General features: G+C 41.5%; 1 pseudogene; it reads left to right on the plus strand.

Moving 5' to 3' along the window:
• The first annotated feature begins 3,681 nt into the window (after nucleotides 1-3,681).
• LOC113904890 lies at nucleotides 3,682-18,589 on the plus strand (annotated as a pseudogene).
• The last annotated feature ends 28 nt before the right edge of the window (nucleotides 18,590-18,617 follow it).

The following is an 18,617-nucleotide window of genomic DNA, read 5'->3' on the forward strand; positions in this document are numbered from 1 at the left end:
GGGATCAAGACCATCCCCATGGAAAAGAAATGCAAAAAAGCAAAATGGCTGTCTGGGGAGGCCTTACAAATAGCTGTGAAAAGAAGAGAAGTGAAAAGCAAAGGAGAAAAGGAAAGATATAAGCATCTGAATGCAGAGTTCCAAAGAATAGCAAGAAGAGATAAGAAAGCCTTCCTCAGCGATCAATACAAAGAAATAGAGGAAAAAAACAGAATGGGAAAGACTAGAGATCTCTTCAAGAAAATTAGATACCAAGGGAATATTTCATGCAAAGATGGGCTCAATAAAGGACAGAAATGTTATGGACCTAACAGAAGCAGAAGATATTAAGAAGAGGTGGCAAGAATACACAGAAGAACTGTACAAAAAAGATCTTCATGACCCAGAAAATCACGATGGTGTGATCACTCACCTGGAGCCAGACATCCTGGAATGTGAAGTCAAGTGGGCCTTAGAAATCATCAATATCAACAAAGCTAGTGGAGGTGACGGAATTCCAGTTGAGCTATTTCAAATCCTGAAAGATGATGCTGTGAAAGTGCTGCACTCAATATGCCAGCAAATTTAGAAAACTCAGCAGTGGCCACAGGACTGGAAAAGCTCAGTTTTCATTCCAATCCCAAAGAAAGGCAATGCCAAAGAATGCTCAAACTACCGCACAATTGCACTCATCTCACACGCTAGTAAAGTAATGCTCAAAATTCTCCAAGCCAGGCTTCAGCAATACGTGAACCGTGAACTTCCTGATGTTCAAGCTGGTTTTAGAAGAGGTAGAGGAACCAGAGATCAAATTGCCAACATCCGCTGGATCATAGAAAAAGCAAGAGAGTTCCAGAAAAACATCTATTTCTGCTTTATTGACTATGTCAAAGCCTTTGACTGTGTGGATCACAATAAACTGTGGAAAATTCTGAAACAGATGGCAATACCAGACCACCTGACCTGCCTCTTGAGAAATCTGTATGCAGGTCAGGAAGCAACAGTTAGAACTGGACATGGAACAGACTGGTTCCAAATAGGAAAAGGAGTACATCAAGGCTGTACATTGTCACCCTGCTTATTTAACTTCTATGCAGAGTACATCATGAGAAATGCTGGGCTGGAAGAAACACAAGCGGGAATCAAGATTGCCAGGAGGAATATCAATAACCTCAGATATGCAGATGACACCACCCTTATGGCAGAAAGTGAAGAGGAACTCAAAAGCCTCTTGATAAAAGTGAAAGTGGAGAGTGAAAAAGTTGGCTTAAAGCTCAACATTCAGAAAACGAAGATCATGGCATCCGGCCACATCACTTCATGGGAAATAGATGGGGAAACAGTGGAAACAGTGTCAGACTTTATTTTTCTGGGCTCCAAAATCACTGCAGGTGGTGACTGCAGCCATGAAATTAAAAGACGCTTACTCTTTGGAAGGAAAGTTATGTCCAACCTAGATAGCATATTCAAAAGCAGAGACATTACTTTGCCAATAAAGATCTGTCTAGTCAAGGCTATGGTTTTTCCTGTGGTCATGTATGGATGTGAGAGTTGGACTGTGAAGAAGGCTTGAGTGCGGAAGAATTGATGCTTTTGAACTGTGGTGTTGGAGAAGACTCTTGAGAGTCCCTTGGACTGCAAGGAGATCCACCCAGTCCATTCTTAAGATCAGCCCTGGGATTTCTTTGGAAGGACTGATGCTAAAGCTGAAACTCCAGTACTTTGGCCACCTCATGCAAAGAGTTGACTCATTGGAAAAGACCCTGATGCTGGGAAAGATTGGGGGCAGGAGGAGAAGGGGACGACAGAGGATGAGGTGGCTGGATGGCATCACTGACTCGATGGACGTGAGTTTGAGTGAACTCCGGGAGTTGGTGATGGACAGGGAGGCTTGGCGTGCTGCAATTCATGGGGTCGCAAAAAGTCGGACACGACTGAGCGACTTAACTGAACTGATACAGATGACACCACCCTTAAGGCAGAAAGCAAAGAACTAAAGAGCCTCTTGATGAAACTGAAAGCTGCTGCTGCTGCTAAGTCGCATCAGTTGTGTTCGACTCTGTGCGACCCCATAGACAGCAGCCCATCAGGCTCCTCTGTCCCTGGGATTCTCCAGGCAAGAATACTGGAGTGGGTTTCCATTTCCTTCTCCAATGCATGAAAGTGAAAAGTGAAAGTGGAGAGTGAAAAAGTTGGCTTAAAGCTCAACATTCAGAAAACTAAGATCATGGCATCTGGTCCCATCATTTTATGGCAAATAGATGGGGGAACAATGGAAACAGTGAGAGACTATATTTTGGGGCCCCCAAATCACTGCAGATGGTGACTGCAGCCATGAAATTAAAAGACACTTGCTCCTTGGAAGAAAAGTTATGACCAACCTAGACAGTATATTAAAAAGCAGAGACATTACTATGCCAACAAAGGTCTATCTAGTCAAAGCTTTGGTTTTTCCAGTAGTCATGTATGGATGTGAGAGTTGGACTATAAAGAAAACTGAGAACCAAAGAACTGATGCTTTTGAACTGTGGTGTTGGAAAAGACTCTTGAGTGTCCCTTGGACAGCAAGGAGATCAAACCAGTTCATCCTAAATGAAATCAGTCCTGAATATTCATTGGAAGGACTGATACTGAGGCTGAAACTCCAATATTTTGGCCACCTGATGGGAAGAACTGACTCATTGGAAAAGACCCTGATGCTGGGAAAGACAGATAGGAGGAGAAGGGGACGACAGAGGGTGAGATGGTAGGATGGTATCACCGACTCAATGGACATGAGTCTGAGTAAGCTCTGGGAGTTGGTGATGGACAGGGAGGCCTGGCATGCTGTAGTCTATGGGGTTGCAAAGAGTTGAACACAACTGAGCAAGTGAACTGAACTCAACTGAACTAACAGGCAAAACAAATATTTGGTGTTAGAAATTATTATAGTAGTTACTCTTTGGGTAAATAGTGACTGAGAAAGAACACAAGAGTTTCTTTCTGGGCTGTTAATAATGTTTCTGTTTAAAGTATTTTACTTTTGTTGAAGTATAATTGACATATTATATTATTATATAACATTAATTATTATCAAATATATATGTTAATTATATATTAAATAATGCATCTTGATGTGTGCAAATTATATAGAGACATTCACTTTCTGAAAGTGTATCCAGCTGTACACTTATGACTGTGCACTGTTTAATACATATGTTACACTTCTATAAAAAAAAAGTTTACTTAAAAGTGCACTTAATTTGAGATTCCTGGTGATCTCTAAGGTGTGTGTGTGTGTCTGTGTGTCTGTGTGTCTGTGTGTGTATCTGTGTGTGTGTAGAGATGATGAGAAGTGCTAGCCAGGTAAAGATCTGAGGCAAAGTGTTCCAGGAGAAGGGAACAAGCAGACCACAAGCCCTACAGGAAGGAGCTTGGCATGTTCAAACAGAAAAAAAGACCTGTGTGGCTGGCATACAGTGAATGAAGAGATGAATGTGAGATCATTCATTTATTCATTCATCAGATATGTAAGAGTTGTGCCAGAAGCTAAGCCAGAGGACAACCAATTGTTCAGAAAGTTTAGCAGAGAAAAAAAGGAGAAAAAATAGCCACTGTAAAGGGGTAGGAAAGTCCTAAGAATATCTTGTACACACACACAGTAGAAGAAAGGAAAGACTGAGGAGGAGGGGAAAGTCCTAGAAAACAAAGAAGCATAGAGTAATGGGTACAGGTGAGAGGGATCACTCCGGAAAGGGTATGGTAAACCTAGAAATAAAACAGTCACATAGGCAAGAATTTTGAAATGGAGAGAAGCAAAATGAAAGCATTCTCCATGCTTTCATTGAAATTTGAGGAATAGTCACATGTGAGAGTAGTGAACCTGCAGAATTATTTACAAGAATGATGATTTTAAAAACTCTTTTTTCCTTCAAGTAATTTAGTGATGAAACTGAGATCTCTGATGCTTCCCTGACACTGTCCCCTGCCATGGTGAGCTGTCCAGAGCCCTCACCGTGCAGCAGCCCAGGGAACTCTAAACTGTAAGGCAGCAGGCCTCCAGCAGGCTCCCCATCAGCTGTCCCAGGGCCTTCCTAGACAGCAAGTTGCACATCACGCACAGCCACTCACAGAGCCAGCTGCCCGCCAACACTTAATAGGGTCTTGGAACTTCACAGAGGAAATATGCAAAGTAGATTGTCCTCTACATACGCACAGTCAGTTATGATACAGAAATATAACTTTTAACATGTCAAAAAAGATGAATGCAAATGCTTTGAGGGACTATTTAACAGTCAAGATGATTTCAGGCTGTACATTTTACCATTTATTGAGTGTTAGGGTAAAGGGCCTGAGGTTAACACCATTATTATAGTATACTGAGATTATAAAGGACATTATGAACAACGTGAAAAGTTATGCTTTAGGAGCTCCCTGGTGGCGTAAGTGGCTAGAATTCTGGGCTTTCACTGCTGAGGCCCAGGTTAAATCTCTGGTCATGGAACTAAGATCCCACAAGTCAAGTGGCGTGACATCCCAAAAAAAGTTATGCTTCATTGCCCATTTTAACTAAAACTGACAGTTTGTTTTCTTGGCATAAAAAGATAGCAGTTCATTGGTATTCTGAATCAATGTAGACCATCACTTCGTTTTAAAGTCTGAGGAATAGTCACATCTTCTACCAATAAAGTCAGTGTGTTCATGAATGCTCAGTCGCTTCAGTCCTGTTCAACTCTTTGCAACCCTATGGACTGTAGTCCGCCAGGTTCCTCTGTCCATAGAATTCTCCAGGCAAGAATACTGGAGTGGGTTGCCAGGCCCTCTTCCAAGGGATCTTCCCAACCCAGGGATGAACCTGTGTCTCATGCATTTCATGCTGATTCTTTACTGCTGAGCCACTGGGGAAGTCCAATAAAACCAGTGGAAACTGCCAAAAAGTCATCGTGGAGTGGTATAAGCCAGTCAGATCTCAAGAATGACATAAAGATATGCATTTTGCCTGAGACATACACTCAACTCTCTGAATCACTATATTACAATATGCCATATAGTTTATATAACAAGTAATATATTTTAATGTGTTAATATATTATAATTTTATTCTCTTGATGGTTTTATAATGAATTGAGTTCAAGATGACTAGGTGATAACTTTGAAACTCTGTATTTCTTTCAATAAATGAGCATATGAATGTTGCAGAGCTTGCATATATCCTTGAGATAGACATATCCCTGGCTAAGAATGTTTTCAAATATTGTTGCTTGGACTTTGCCATAAGAAGAGACATAAGTAATAAATGTGCATCAATTACATTTATCATGGTGCAATGTTCTATCTGCAAAAAGTACTTTCTATCCTCAAAAGATACTCCTTTTATAAGATGACACAGAAAGTAGGAATCCTAAAAAAGAAGTTTCATCAGCTCTGATACTGATAGAAATAGTCAAGATCCAGCTGACACAGCCAATATAAGCAACTTGGTTGGATCTATATACAGGGCTCACAAAGCATATTACTGCTTTCGTATTTGACTCAACACTTTCCTTTGTAATGATGAGACATCTTGTAACAAAAGTTGACAGACTTTCGCATAAGTCTATGGACAGCTTCCTTACAGGATTAAAAAATACTGGATTTCAAAATACTGATGATGAAGAAGAAGTGCAAACTTGCAGAGGTATTTTAATCAAGCAACCATGCTGAGAAACATCACAGTCTCTGCATCATAATAACAATATAGTCACACAACTACATAGTCAGAAAAATCAATTATGGTTTTCTTCTGAATGTCTTAAAAAGTCCGAAAGCCTTCTTGATTTGGACCCTGTGACTTATATCAGAGTTCTTTTTTTTAGTTAAAATTTTATTAATCTATTTTGGGCTGCACTGGGTCTCTGTTTCGGGCTTCTCATTGCGTGACTTCTCTTGTGGCAGAGCATGGGCTCTAGGTGTGTGGGCTTCAGTAGTTGTAGCACAGGGGCTCAGTTGCTCCGCAGCATGTGGGATCTTCCCAGACCAGGAATTGAACCTGTGTCCCCTGCATTCTTAACCACTGGACCACCTGGGAAATCCATGCAGCAGAGCTCCAAACGAAATTACTCAATGCTTGTTTCTATGGCTCTTCTCACTAATGAATACAGACCATCAGCAACAGTACTCCTCAGAATATTAGACCAGTTATCCAGAAGCCACTGCTCAGAAGTCAGATCCCCATTTCTTTTACTTTGGTCAAAAGTAGAAGACTTCAAAAACTATCAGATATATTTCAGAGCTAATACTGAGCGTTAATGATATTTTGGAGTCATAATCCTGAAGTAATTCCTATTTCAGATTAGCTCAGATATTAAATGATAGGATAAGAAAACCTTTTTCCATTTGATTAAAACAGAACTACAGGGAAAGTTTGCTTGCATCAATATAAACGTTCATCAAACACTGCAAATATTAAGGAAGAAAGTGGGCTTGCAAGGATTTCTATGAATATGTCACCACATCTGAACTTCTAGTCAACATGTACACAGAAAACCTGGTGATGCTTCTGATGAGAAAGGAGAACCTGATTTAACTTATTTAACTTCTGGCTCAGAGCAAATGAAGAAACCTGTGAAACGGTCACTGAGGAAGCCACAACAGATACAAAAACAAAACACGACTCCGATGTTGCCACAACAGCAGTGACTGGTTTCCTCTTGAGCTGTGCTTTGAAATTCCACTATTTGGCTCTGCATTAAATAAGTTTGCAGAAAAACTGTTACATACAACCAGTGCAGAAAAGAAAGCTTTTAAAGACCCTGACATTCCAGCAGAAAATTCTACTTGTCCTTAACTTTGTTCATTCATTCAAGGAAGGTGTTTCAACACTGGATATTCACACTAAAGTCAGCTTTCTCAAGACTGCTTTACCATCTTCTGCTGATACAAGAGTTCCACTTCTTGGAAAGATTGTAATATTAGAGATGCCATCTTAGCAGAATCGTTTAGAGGGTCATCGCCCTCATGTCTCACTGCTAGTCTTCACTGGCTGTAATTTAGTTACCCCATTTGTTTGTTGCACTTGGTGTCTTTTTTTTTTTTTTCTTAAAGTTAGAGTGCCAGTTGCAAAAACCATTCTGTTGGTACAGTATAACTTACCACTAAATGATGCCAAAAGTATGTTGTATTGCAGTTTGGAAAACATTTAATTTGCCAGGAGTCTTGCTCATTACAGCATATCCTAATGCAACAAAGAGCTCCTTTTATTTTGTTTAAATTGATCCCTAGGTTGTTGGTTCCTTTTTAACACAGAACTTTTTAGCAATCAGCACTGTATTTTTATTTTCAGGTAAACCTACTCTTTTTTTCCCCCTCAGCAAGAAGCACAAAGGATCTTTGTTCCCAGATCAGGGAGGGGACCCAAGTCCCCTGCAATGAAAGCACAGTCTTAACCACTAGACCACCAGGGAAGTCCCTACATTTCTTTTTCTTAGTCTTAGGATAAACCTTGTAGGCTTTATGATAACTGTAAACATTTATAAGCAGTCACTGAATATTGTAGTGGAGATTTTATATAATTTTAAGAAAACTTGTTTACTTTTATATTTTATTATCTACACTTTGGGGAATAATGGAAAGGGATTTGACTCTTCCTATGAACAGACTTTTTGGTATTTAGACTAGAAAGAGTATAAAACAATAAACATCCATTACTGCCAGAAGATTTGATAACACATTAAGAATTCCTATGGAGGGAATTCCCTGGTGGTCCAGTGGTTAGACTCTGAGCTTTCACTGCTCCCCAATCAGGGAACTAATATCCCACAAGCCATGCAGCTGTGCATCGAGGCAAAAAAAAAAAAAACAAATTCCCATGGATACCTAATAAATTATGTATATCAGCTGAACTTTGTTGAAGGAATGCAAATCAGTATAATTTAACTTTGTTTGATATATTGAAGGTATGTAAATCAGTAAAATTATGTATAATTTGACCTTGCTATATAAGGTCTTAATTCAGACTATAAAAGTTTGCTGACATTTCATGAGCAGTTTTGGAAAACATTCTATTTTTTTTAATGCATTTAAAAAATCTGCCTGCCAAGCAGGAGACATGGGTTTGATCCCTGGGTTAGGAAGACCTCCTGGAGAAGGAAACAGCAACCCACTTCAGTATTCTTGCCTGGGAAATCCCACAGACAGAGGAGCCTAGTGGGCTATAGCCCACAGGCTCTCAAGACTCAGACACAACTGACCAACTTACCAACTAAACAACATCCTTAAAAGGCTGTTAACATGGTTTGATTTGCATTTGGTTTTGTTTCTCTCTCTTCTTCTTTTTTTGGGGGGGGAGGGGTAGCAGCATTATTGAAATATAATTCACATATCACACAATTCATCTATTTAAAGAGTAAAATTCAATGCTTTTTAGTAAGTCAGAGTTGTGCAACTATCACTACAATTTTACAACGTTTTCATCACCCCAAAATAACCACATCCCCTTAACATGTTAGCTGTCATGCCCAAATTCTCCCATCCCCCCAGCTCTACTTTCTGCTTTCTCTATAGATTTGCCTATATAAATGAGAACATACATTATGTGGTCTTTTGTGATTGTTTTTTTACTTAGTATGTTTTCAAGACTTATCCGTATCATAGCAGGTATCAGTACTTCATCCATTTTTATTGCTGGAGAGTATCCCATTGTTTGGGTAACATTTTATTTATCTACTCAACAATTGGTGGACATTTGGTTTATTTTATATTTTTGGCAAACATCCTAGTTTTAAATAAAGTTTATGTGTAGACTTTTTCATGTTGGGTTTTTCTTTTCATAGACTGTCTAAGGAAAAATAGAACTTTTTCATTTTGGTAGCAGTGGTTGCTCCATGATATCATCTTGATTTAAGAAGTTTTGTTTAGTTTCTATACCAACTAACATAAAGTTTAATTTGATGTTTGCAAACCAAGGACTATGATTTAAGGTTAAAATTACACATTAGAAGCATTGAGGCTATGTCTTCAGGTCAAAATAGTGATAAATCCACTATGAAGACATTATTTTAGGCAATCTAGATATTAAACTGGGGCTTCCCAAGTGGTTCCATGGTTAAAAATCTGCCTACCAATGCAGGAATTCAGTTCAGCTCAGTACAGTCACTCAGTTATGTCTGACTCGGCAACCCCATAGACTACAGCGCACCAGGCCTCCCTGTCCATTACCAACTCCCAGACCTTACTCAAACTTATGTCCATTGAGTCGGTGATGCCATCCAACCATCTCACCCTCTGTCGTCCCCTTCTCCTCATGCCTTCAATCTTTCCCAGCATCAGGGTCTTTTCAAAAGAGTCAGTTCTTCACATCAAGTGGCCAAAGTATTGGAGTTTCAGCTTCAGCATCAGTCCTTCCAATGAATATTCAGGACTGATTTCCTTTAGGATGGACTGGTTTGATCTTGCTGTCCAAGGGACTCTCAAGAGTCTTCTCCAACACCACAGAATTCTTTGGCATTCAGCTTTCTTTATAGTCCAACTCTCACATCCATACATGACTACTGGAAAAACCAAAGCTTTGACTATACAGACCTTTGTTGGCAAAGTAATGTATCTGCTTTTTAATATGCTGTCTAGGCTGGTCATAGCTTTTCTTCCAAGGAGGAAGCACCTTTTAATTTCATGGCTGCAGTCACCATCTGCAGTGATTTTGGGGCCCAAAAAATAAAGTCTCTCAGTGTTTCCATTGCTTCCTCATCTATTTGCCATGAAGTGATGGGACCAGATGCCATGATCTTAGTTTTCTGAATGTTACTGAATGTAAGTGAAAAGCTTACTTTTTCACTCTTCTTTTTCCCTTTCATCAAGAGGCTCTTTATTCTTCCTCACTTTCTGCCATAAAGGATGGTGTCATCTGCATATCAGAGGTTATTGATATTTCTCCTGGCAATCTTGATTCCCACTTGTGCCTCATCCAACCCAGCGTTTCACATGATGTATTTTGCATATAAGTTAAATAAGCAGGGTGACAATATACAGCCTTGACATACTCCTTTCCCTATTTGGAACCAGTCTGTTGTTCTATGTCCAGTTCTAACTGTTGCATCTTTGACCTGCATACAGATACTTGAAGAGGCAGGTCAGGTGGTCTGGTATTTCCATCTCTTTCAGAATTTTCCACAGTTTATTGTGATCCACACAGTCAAAGGCTTTGGCGTAGTCAATAAAGCAGAAGTAGATGTTTTTCTGGAACTCTCTTGCTTTTTCAATAATCCAGCGGATGTTGGCAATTTGATCTTTGGTTCCTCTGCCTTTTCTAAAACCATCTTGAACATCTGGAAGTTCATGGTTCATGTATTGCTGAAGCCTGGCTTGGAGAATTTTGAGCACTACTTTACTAGCGTGTGAGATGAGTGCAATTGTGGGGTAGTTTGAGCATTCTTTGGCATTGCCTTTCTTTGGGATTGATGAAAACTGACCTTTTCCAGTCCTGTGGCCACTGCTGAGTTTTCCAAGTTTGCTGGGATATTGAGTGCAGCATTTTTACAGCGTCATCTTTCAGGATTTGAAATAGCTCAACTGGAATTCCATCATCTCCACTAGCTTTGTTCATAGTGATGCTTCCTAAGGCCCACTTGACTTCCCATTCCAGGATGTCTGGCCTTAAGTTGGTGATCATGCAATCATGATTATCTGGGTCATGAAGATCTTTTTTGTACAGTTCTTCTGTGTATTCTTCCACCTCTTCTTAATATCTTCTGCTTCTGTTAGGTCCATACCATTTCTGTCCTTTATTGTGCCCATCTTGCAGACAATGTGTTCAATCCCTGGTCTGGGAGGATCCCACATACTGTGGGACCACTAAGTCACCGCACCACAACTACTGAGCCTGTGTGCTGCAACTACTGAAACCCAAAGTTCTAGAACCTGTACTGTGTAACAAGAGAAGTCACTACAATGAGAATCCCCTGCACTGCAGCTAGAGAGTAGCCCCTGCTCTCCATAACTAGAGAAAGCCTGCACAGCAACAAGGACCCAACACAACCAAATAAATAAATTAGTTTCTAAAATAATCAAAAAAATTATTTTAAAAAATGACAATTTTTTAAAAAGGACATTTAAAAAAAATGTATGGATCAATTTCATCTTTTAAATGTTTTTAAAGAAATTCAGCTTTTATATCATTTTTAAAAGTATGATCATCAAATTTCCTTGATTTCTTTTTTGAAAAAAGGAAATAAGATAATTTTGTATTTGTTTTGGGAGGGGAGTTAATATGGCTAACAATATTCTTGGCAAAAAAATACCAGAGATATTTGAGATCTTTTTTTCTCATGTTGGTTTTCATTACCTAATGTTTTCAGCTTTCTCTGTCATTCTTACTTTTTTCTCATTTTCAGTGTTTCAATTTGTTTTTAAAACTTTAAATTTCCAAAACTATAAGTACAGTGGATTGCTTTCCAGCATGATATTAACATTATAAACTGTGTCAAATTGATTACTGGCATATATAACATGCAGCTTTCCAGATGGCGCTAGCGGTAAAGAATCAGCCTACCAATGCAGGAGATGCAAAAGAAATGAGAGTTTGATCCTTTGGTTGGGAAGATTCCCCTGGAAAAGGAAATGGCAACCTACTCCAGTATTCTCGCCTGGGAAATTCTATGGACAGAGGAACCTGGTAGGCTACAGTCCTACGGTTGCAAACAGTCACACACACATATACAACATGTTTACAAATAAACTGGGATTTTTTTCAATAACCCAGATGTGCAACAGGCTTGTAAAATGCACTTATCTGTACTCATTGTACATCCTAAAAGATGATGCTGGGAAAGAGCTGCACTCAATATGTCAGCAAATTTGGAAAACTCAGCAGTGGCCACAGGACTGGAAAAGGTCAGTTTTCATTCCAATCCCTAAGAAAGGCAATGCCAAAGAATGCTCAAACTACCCCACAAGTGCACTCATCTCACACGCTAGTAAAGTAATGCTCAAAATTCTCCAAGCCAGGCTTCAACAGTATGTGAACCATGAACTTCCAGATGTTCAAGCTGGACCTAGAGATGGCAGAGGAACCAGAGATCAAATTGCCAACATCCGTTGGAGTATTAAAATAGCAATAGAGTTCCAGAAAAACATCTATCTCTGCTTTATTGACTATGCCAAAGCCTTTGACTGTATAGATCACCACAGACTGAAGAGATGGGAATACCAGACCACCTGACCTTCCTCTTGAGAAATGTGTATGAGGTCAAGAAGCAACAGTTAGAACTGGACAAGGAACAACAGACTGGTTCCAAATAGGAAAAGGAGTATGTCAAGGCTGTATATTGTCACCCTGCTTATTTAACCTCTATGCAGAGTACACCATGTGAAATGCTGGGCTGGATGAAGCACAAGCTGGAATCAAGATTGCCAGAGAAATATCAATAACCTCAGATATGCAGATGACACCACCCTTATGGCAGAAAGTGAAGAGGAACTAGAAAACCTCTTGATGAAAGTGAAAGAGGAGAGTGAAAAAGTTGGCTTAAAGCTCAACATTCAGAAAACGAATATCATGGCATCTTGTCCCATCACTTCATGGCAAATAGATGGGGAAACAGTGGTAACAGTGAGAGATTCTTTTTTTTGGTCCCCAAAATCACTGCAGATGGTGACTGCAGCCATGAAATTAAAAGACACTTACTCCTTGGAAGAAAAGTTATGACCAACCTAGACAGCATATTAAAAAGCAGAGACGTTACTTTGCCAACAAAGGCCTGTCTTGTCAAAGCTGTGGTTTTTCTAGTAGTCATATATGGGTATGAGAATTGGACTATAAAGAAAGCTGAGCGCAGAAGAATTGATGCTTTTGAACTGTGGTGTTGGAGAAGACTCTTGAGAGTCCCTTGGACTGCAAGGAGATCCAGCCAGTCCATCCTAAAGGAAATCAATCCTGAATGTTCATTGGAAGGAGTGGCGTTGAAGCTGAAACTCCAATACTTTGGCCACATGATGCAAGAACTGACTCATTGGAAAAGACCCTGATGCTGGGAAAGATTGAAGGCGGGAGGAGAAAGGGACAACAGAGGATGATGGTTGGATGGCATCATCGACTCAATGGACATGAGTTTGAGTAAACTCCGTGAGTTGGTGATGGATAGGGAGGCCTGGTGTGCTGCAGTCCATGGGGTCGAAAAGAGTCGGACACGACTGAGCGACTGAACTGAACTGAACTGTACCCATTGTGGACAAAGAATGTCTTCCTGCCAGAGGAGTAAACAGAGGATCTTAAGACCATCAAGCCACCCGCCTCAGTGCACCTTGAGGGGATTCAGGATGGCAAAAAATAGGATACTGTCCCTAGATAGTTAAGGTGCACATCAAAAGAATAATTTCTTTAAGTCCAGACTGCTGCATCTTCCCATACATAGAAAAGTGCTAAATTCATTAACTTGAGATGTCTGTTTTTTCTTTAATTAGCTGTAATCTTTTGATGTTCAACTACCTGGGTTTGTTTCATTGTTGTTCTTGCAAGAACTCCTGTCTACCCAGGTGGCTCAGTGGTAAAGAATCCACCTGCTAATGCAGGGGACGCAAGATACTCGGGTTCGATCTCTGGGTTGGGAAGATCCCCCGGAGAAGGAAATGGCTACCCACTCCAGTATTCTTGCCTGGAAAACTGCATGGACAGAAGAGCCTTGTGGGCTAAAGTCCATGAGGTCTCAAAGAGCTGGACACAACTGACCACTGAGCACAGCCTGTATACCCTGGCTCCTCCTCTACCTCTTCAGAATAGTTCCTCAGAGGTATCTGAGAGGCTGTATCCCTGGCTTACATCCTCAGTAATGCCCCAAGTAAACATCATTCTCAACTTTTAGGTTGCTCATTTTTTACAGTTAATACTACACATTATTCTTTCTCCATAAGACATTTTATAACTTGGATAAGTTGCTTGCTAAAAGTCCAGAGGTACAGTGTCTGTAGTATTGTTCTCATCTGCCTAGCCCATTCAAAGGAAAAGAGAATTTAATGGGACTTCTTAAGAAATCCATATTGAATCATGGCGATACCTACTTCCCTTTTTAAATGTCCACATATCATCCTTCTAACAGTCCCTTGAATTTTGCTAGGGATGAACAAATATCTCACAGGTATGGAGCCTTTGAAATACAGACTCTTCCCTATTCTGGCAATCAGGGTAACACTTTTATTTCCAGGCTTTTGGTTCTACTCTATTTTTCATGTCTTCTCGAAGATCACCAAGCAGTTCAATAGTCTCACCACAAATTTGCAGAGAATCCTGGGAATTTGTTCATCACAGCCAAAGACAGAAGCTCATGTACAAAACCTAGGCCAGCAGTGGATGGGAGACTCCAGTGCCAGAAATAAATTTTTGGCTTGATTTCAGTTTCCTCCAGGAACATGTGCTCGTGTGTTTTTTCTTTTCTGCTATAATTAACCAGATGGTCTGGTATTCCCATCTCTTTCAGAATTTTCCACAGTTTATTGTGATCCACACAGTCAAAGGCTTTGGCATAGTCAATAAAGCAGAAATTGATATTTTTCTGGAACTCTCTTGCTTTTTCTATGATCCAGCGGATGTTGGCAATTTGATCTCTGGTTCCTCTGCCTTTTCTAAAACCAGCTTGAACACCAGGAAGTTCACGGTTCACATATTGCTGAAGCCTGGCTTGGAGAATTTTGAGCACTACTTTACTAGCGTGTGAGATGAGTGCAATTGTGCGGTAGTTTGAGCATTCTTTGGCATTGCCTTTCTTTGGGATTGGAATGAAAACTGACCTTTTCCAGTCCTGTGGCCACTGCTGAGTTTTCCAAATTTGCTGGCATATTGAGTACAGCACTTTCACAGCATCATCTTTCAGGATTTGAAATAGCTCAACTGGAATTCCATCACCTCCACTAGCTTTGTTCGTAGTGATGCTTTCTAAGGCCTATTTGACTTCACATTCCAGGATGTCTGGCTCTAGGTCAGTGATCACACCATCGTGATTATCTGGGTCATGAAGATCTTTTTTGGACAGTTCTTCTGTGTATTCTTGCCATCTCTTCTTAATATCTTCTGCTTCTGTTAGGTCCATACCATTTCTGTCCTTTATTGAGCCCATCTTTGCATGAAATGTTCCTTTGGTATCTCTGATTTTCTTGAAGAGATCCCTAGTCTTTCCCATTCTGTTGTTTTCCTCTGCTGCTGCTAAGTCGCTTCAGTCGTGTCCGACTCTGTGCGACCCCATGGACTGCAGCCCACCAGGCTTCTCCGTCCATGGGATTCTCCAGGCAAGAACACTGGAGTGGGTTACCATTTCCTTCTCCAATGCATGAAAAGTGGAAAATGAAAGTGAAGTTGCTCAGTCGTGTCTGACTCTTAGCGACCCCATGGACTTCAGCCTACCAGGCTCCTCCATCCATGGGATTTTCCAGGCAATAGTACTGGAGTGGGGTGCCATTGCTTTTTGCGTTGATCCCTGAAGAAAGCTTTCTTATCTCTTCTTGCTATTCTTTGGAACTCTGCATTCAGATGCTTATATCTTTCCTTTTCTCCTTTGCTTTTCACTTCTCTTCTTTTCACAGCTATTTGTAAGGCCTCCCCAGACAGCCATTTTGCTTTTTTGCATTTCTTTTCTGTGGGAATGGTCTTGATCCCTGTCTCCTGTATAATGTCACGAACCTCATTCCATAGTTCATCAGGCACTCTATCTATCAGATCTAGGCCCTTAAATCTATTTCTCACTTCCACTGTATAATCATAAGGGATTTGATTTAGGTCATACCTGAATGGTCTAGTGGTTTTTCCCTACTTTCTTCAATTTAAGTCTGAATTTGGCAATAAGGAGTTCATGGTTTGAGCCACAGTCAGCTCCTGGTCTTGTTTTTGCTGACTGTATAGAGCTTCTCCATCTTTGGCTGCAAAGAATATAATCAATCTGATTTCGGTGTTGACCATCTGGTAATGTCCATGTATAGTCTTCTCTTGTGTTGTTGGAAGAGGGTGTTTGTTATGACCAGTGCATTTTCTTCGTAAAACTCTATTAGTCTTTGCCCTGCTTCATTCCGTATTCCAAGGTCAAGAAGCAACAGTTAGAACTGGACGTGGAACAACAGACTGGTTCCAAATAGGAAAAGGAGTAAGTCAAGGCTGTATATTGTCACCCTGTTTACTTAACTTATATGCAGAGTACATCATGAGAAACGCTGGGCTGGAAGAAGCACAAGCGGGAATCAAGATTGCCGGGAGAAATATCAATAACCTCAGATATGCAGATGACACCGCCCTTATGGCAGAAAGTGAAGAGGAACTCAAAAGTCTCTTGATGAAAGTGAAAGAGGAGAGTGAAAAAGTTGGCTTAAAGCTCAACATTCAGAAAACGAAGATCATGGCATCCGGTCCCACCACTTCATGGGAAATAGATGGGGAAACAGTGGATACAGTGTCAGGCTTTATTTTTCTGGGCTCCAAAATCACTGCAGATGGTGACTGCAGCCATGAAATTAAAAGACGCTTACTCCTTGGAAGGAAAGTTATGACCAACCTAGATAGCATATTCAAAAGCAGAGACATTACTTTGCCAACAAAGGTTCGTCTAGTCAAGGCTATGGTTTTTCCTGTGGTCATGTATGGATGTGAGAGTTGGACTGTGAAGAAGGCTGAGCGCCAAAGAATTGATGCTTTTGAACTGTGGTGTTGGAGAAGACTCTTGAGAGTCCCTTGGACTGCGAGGAGATCCAACCAGTCCATTCTGAAGGAGATCAGCCCTGGGATTTCTTTGGAAGGAATGATGCTAAAGCTGAAACTCCAGTATTTTGGCCACCTCATGCGAAGAGCTGACTCACTGGAAAAGACTTTGATGCTGGGAGGGATTGGGGGCAGGAGGAGAAGGGGACGACAGAGGATGAGATGGCTGGATGGCATCACTGACTCGATGGACGTGAGTCTGAGTGAACTCCGGGAGTTGGTGATGGACAGGGAGGCCTGGCGTGCTGCGATTCATGGGGTTGCAAAGAGTCGGACACGACTGAGCGACTGATCTGATCTGATCTGATCTGATAATTAACCCGTCCCGTTCTAGCTATAGTCTCCTGGCTGACAATTCCCTCTGCTTATGGAAAATACCCAAATGGAGCTGATTGAGTTGGGCTTAAATCATGGTTCACCATTTCCTAACATTGTGACCCGTGTGGCTCAGTGGTAAATTAATCTGCCAGGGCTTCCCTGGTGGCTCGGCAATGAATCTGCCTGCAATGCAGGAGATATGGGTTCGACCCCTGGGTCAGAAAAACCCCCTGAAGGAGGAAATGGCAACCCACTCCAGTATTCTTGCCTGGGGCAATCCCATGGAGGAGCTGGTGAGCTACATTCGTGGGCTGGCAATGAGTCGGACACGACTGAGCACAAGTACTAGACTTAGAAAAGTGTGACATCAGGCAGATGATTTAACCTCTCTGGCACTCATATGTAGATCAGAGGTTAATACCAGCCTCACAGGGTTATGCAGAAGTATCCACAACGAACCTGAACATAGTAACTGCACACACTTAATGTTCATCTTCTCAGATCCTCCCATTACACTTTCCAAGGGCACTTTCAACAGCAGGCCAAACAGCTGCAACTGAAGAAAAACACACAACCTGAAAGCAACTAGTTAAACTTTACTCGGGAATCTTACTGAAGAAGATAGCCCATGAGAGGGCCTCTCAGATACCTTTGAGGATATGTTTGAAAAAGGTTAAGAGAAAAGCCAGGATAAATATTTTGCTGGGGAAAAAAAATGTAGTTGAACATCAAAATATTTCTGTCAACCATAAAGAACAGACATCTCAAATTAATGATTTTAGTGGTTTTCTGTATATAGGAAAATGTAAGAATCTGGATTCATTTAAATTATTCCTTAGGTATGCATCTTAACTACGGAAGGCCAGTAGTATCCAAAGCACAGGATGCTTCCTCTTTTCCTCCATCCTGAATTCCTCTCAGGGCTCACCGTGGTTGGGTGGTTACAGTGGCTAATGGCCAGAGCATTACAGAACTGAGACGGTGGGCAACTTTGTTTACTAGAATGGCAGACAACGTTCACAATTTCGCACAACAGTCCCAGACAGCCTACAAGGCTGAAAAGAGGCAGTGGGGGACAGAAGGTACACAAAAGTAGGGACACAAGAGTCCAAGGGTGAACAGAGAGTCCTTCTACACTTCATGTACACGTGTTTGTCTGGCCACAGGACACAATTACCGCTTATTTACATGTCTGTCACCCCCAAAAGACCACCCGCCACCTGAGGGGCCAGGTTCCTCGCCTACCATCCCTTTCTCATGCTGGGACCTAAGCATGCAGCAAATCCAGGCCTTGTTCGGCCTTCTCACTTGGGCCAGCCCGCTGGCGCGACTGTAAGTGGGGGCGGGAGCGCCACGCTCGGTACCCCCGCCCGGTCCAGAAGTCCCGCGGGCACCCAGGATAGAGCCCTCAGGCGGCAGGAAACTCAGCTGCGCACAACGGCCGTTGGCGGTGACAGGCCACCTGCTGCTGCGAGGCCGGTCGGGAGGCCCCGCCCCGGAGAGCCCGCGCCGGCGCCTGGGGAGAGCGGGCGGTTGGCGGAAACACGGGTGGCCGAGTTGGGGGTAGCGAACTGGGCCCGTGAAAGCACGGAGTGCTCTTCTACCTGAGCCTCTGGGCGCTGTTAGAAAGAGCCCG

This window comes from Bos indicus x Bos taurus, chromosome 15, assembly GCF_003369695.1.
Source record: "Bos indicus x Bos taurus breed Angus x Brahman F1 hybrid chromosome 15, Bos_hybrid_MaternalHap_v2.0, whole genome shotgun sequence".
Lineage (NCBI taxonomy): Eukaryota > Metazoa > Chordata > Mammalia > Artiodactyla > Bovidae > Bos > Bos indicus x Bos taurus.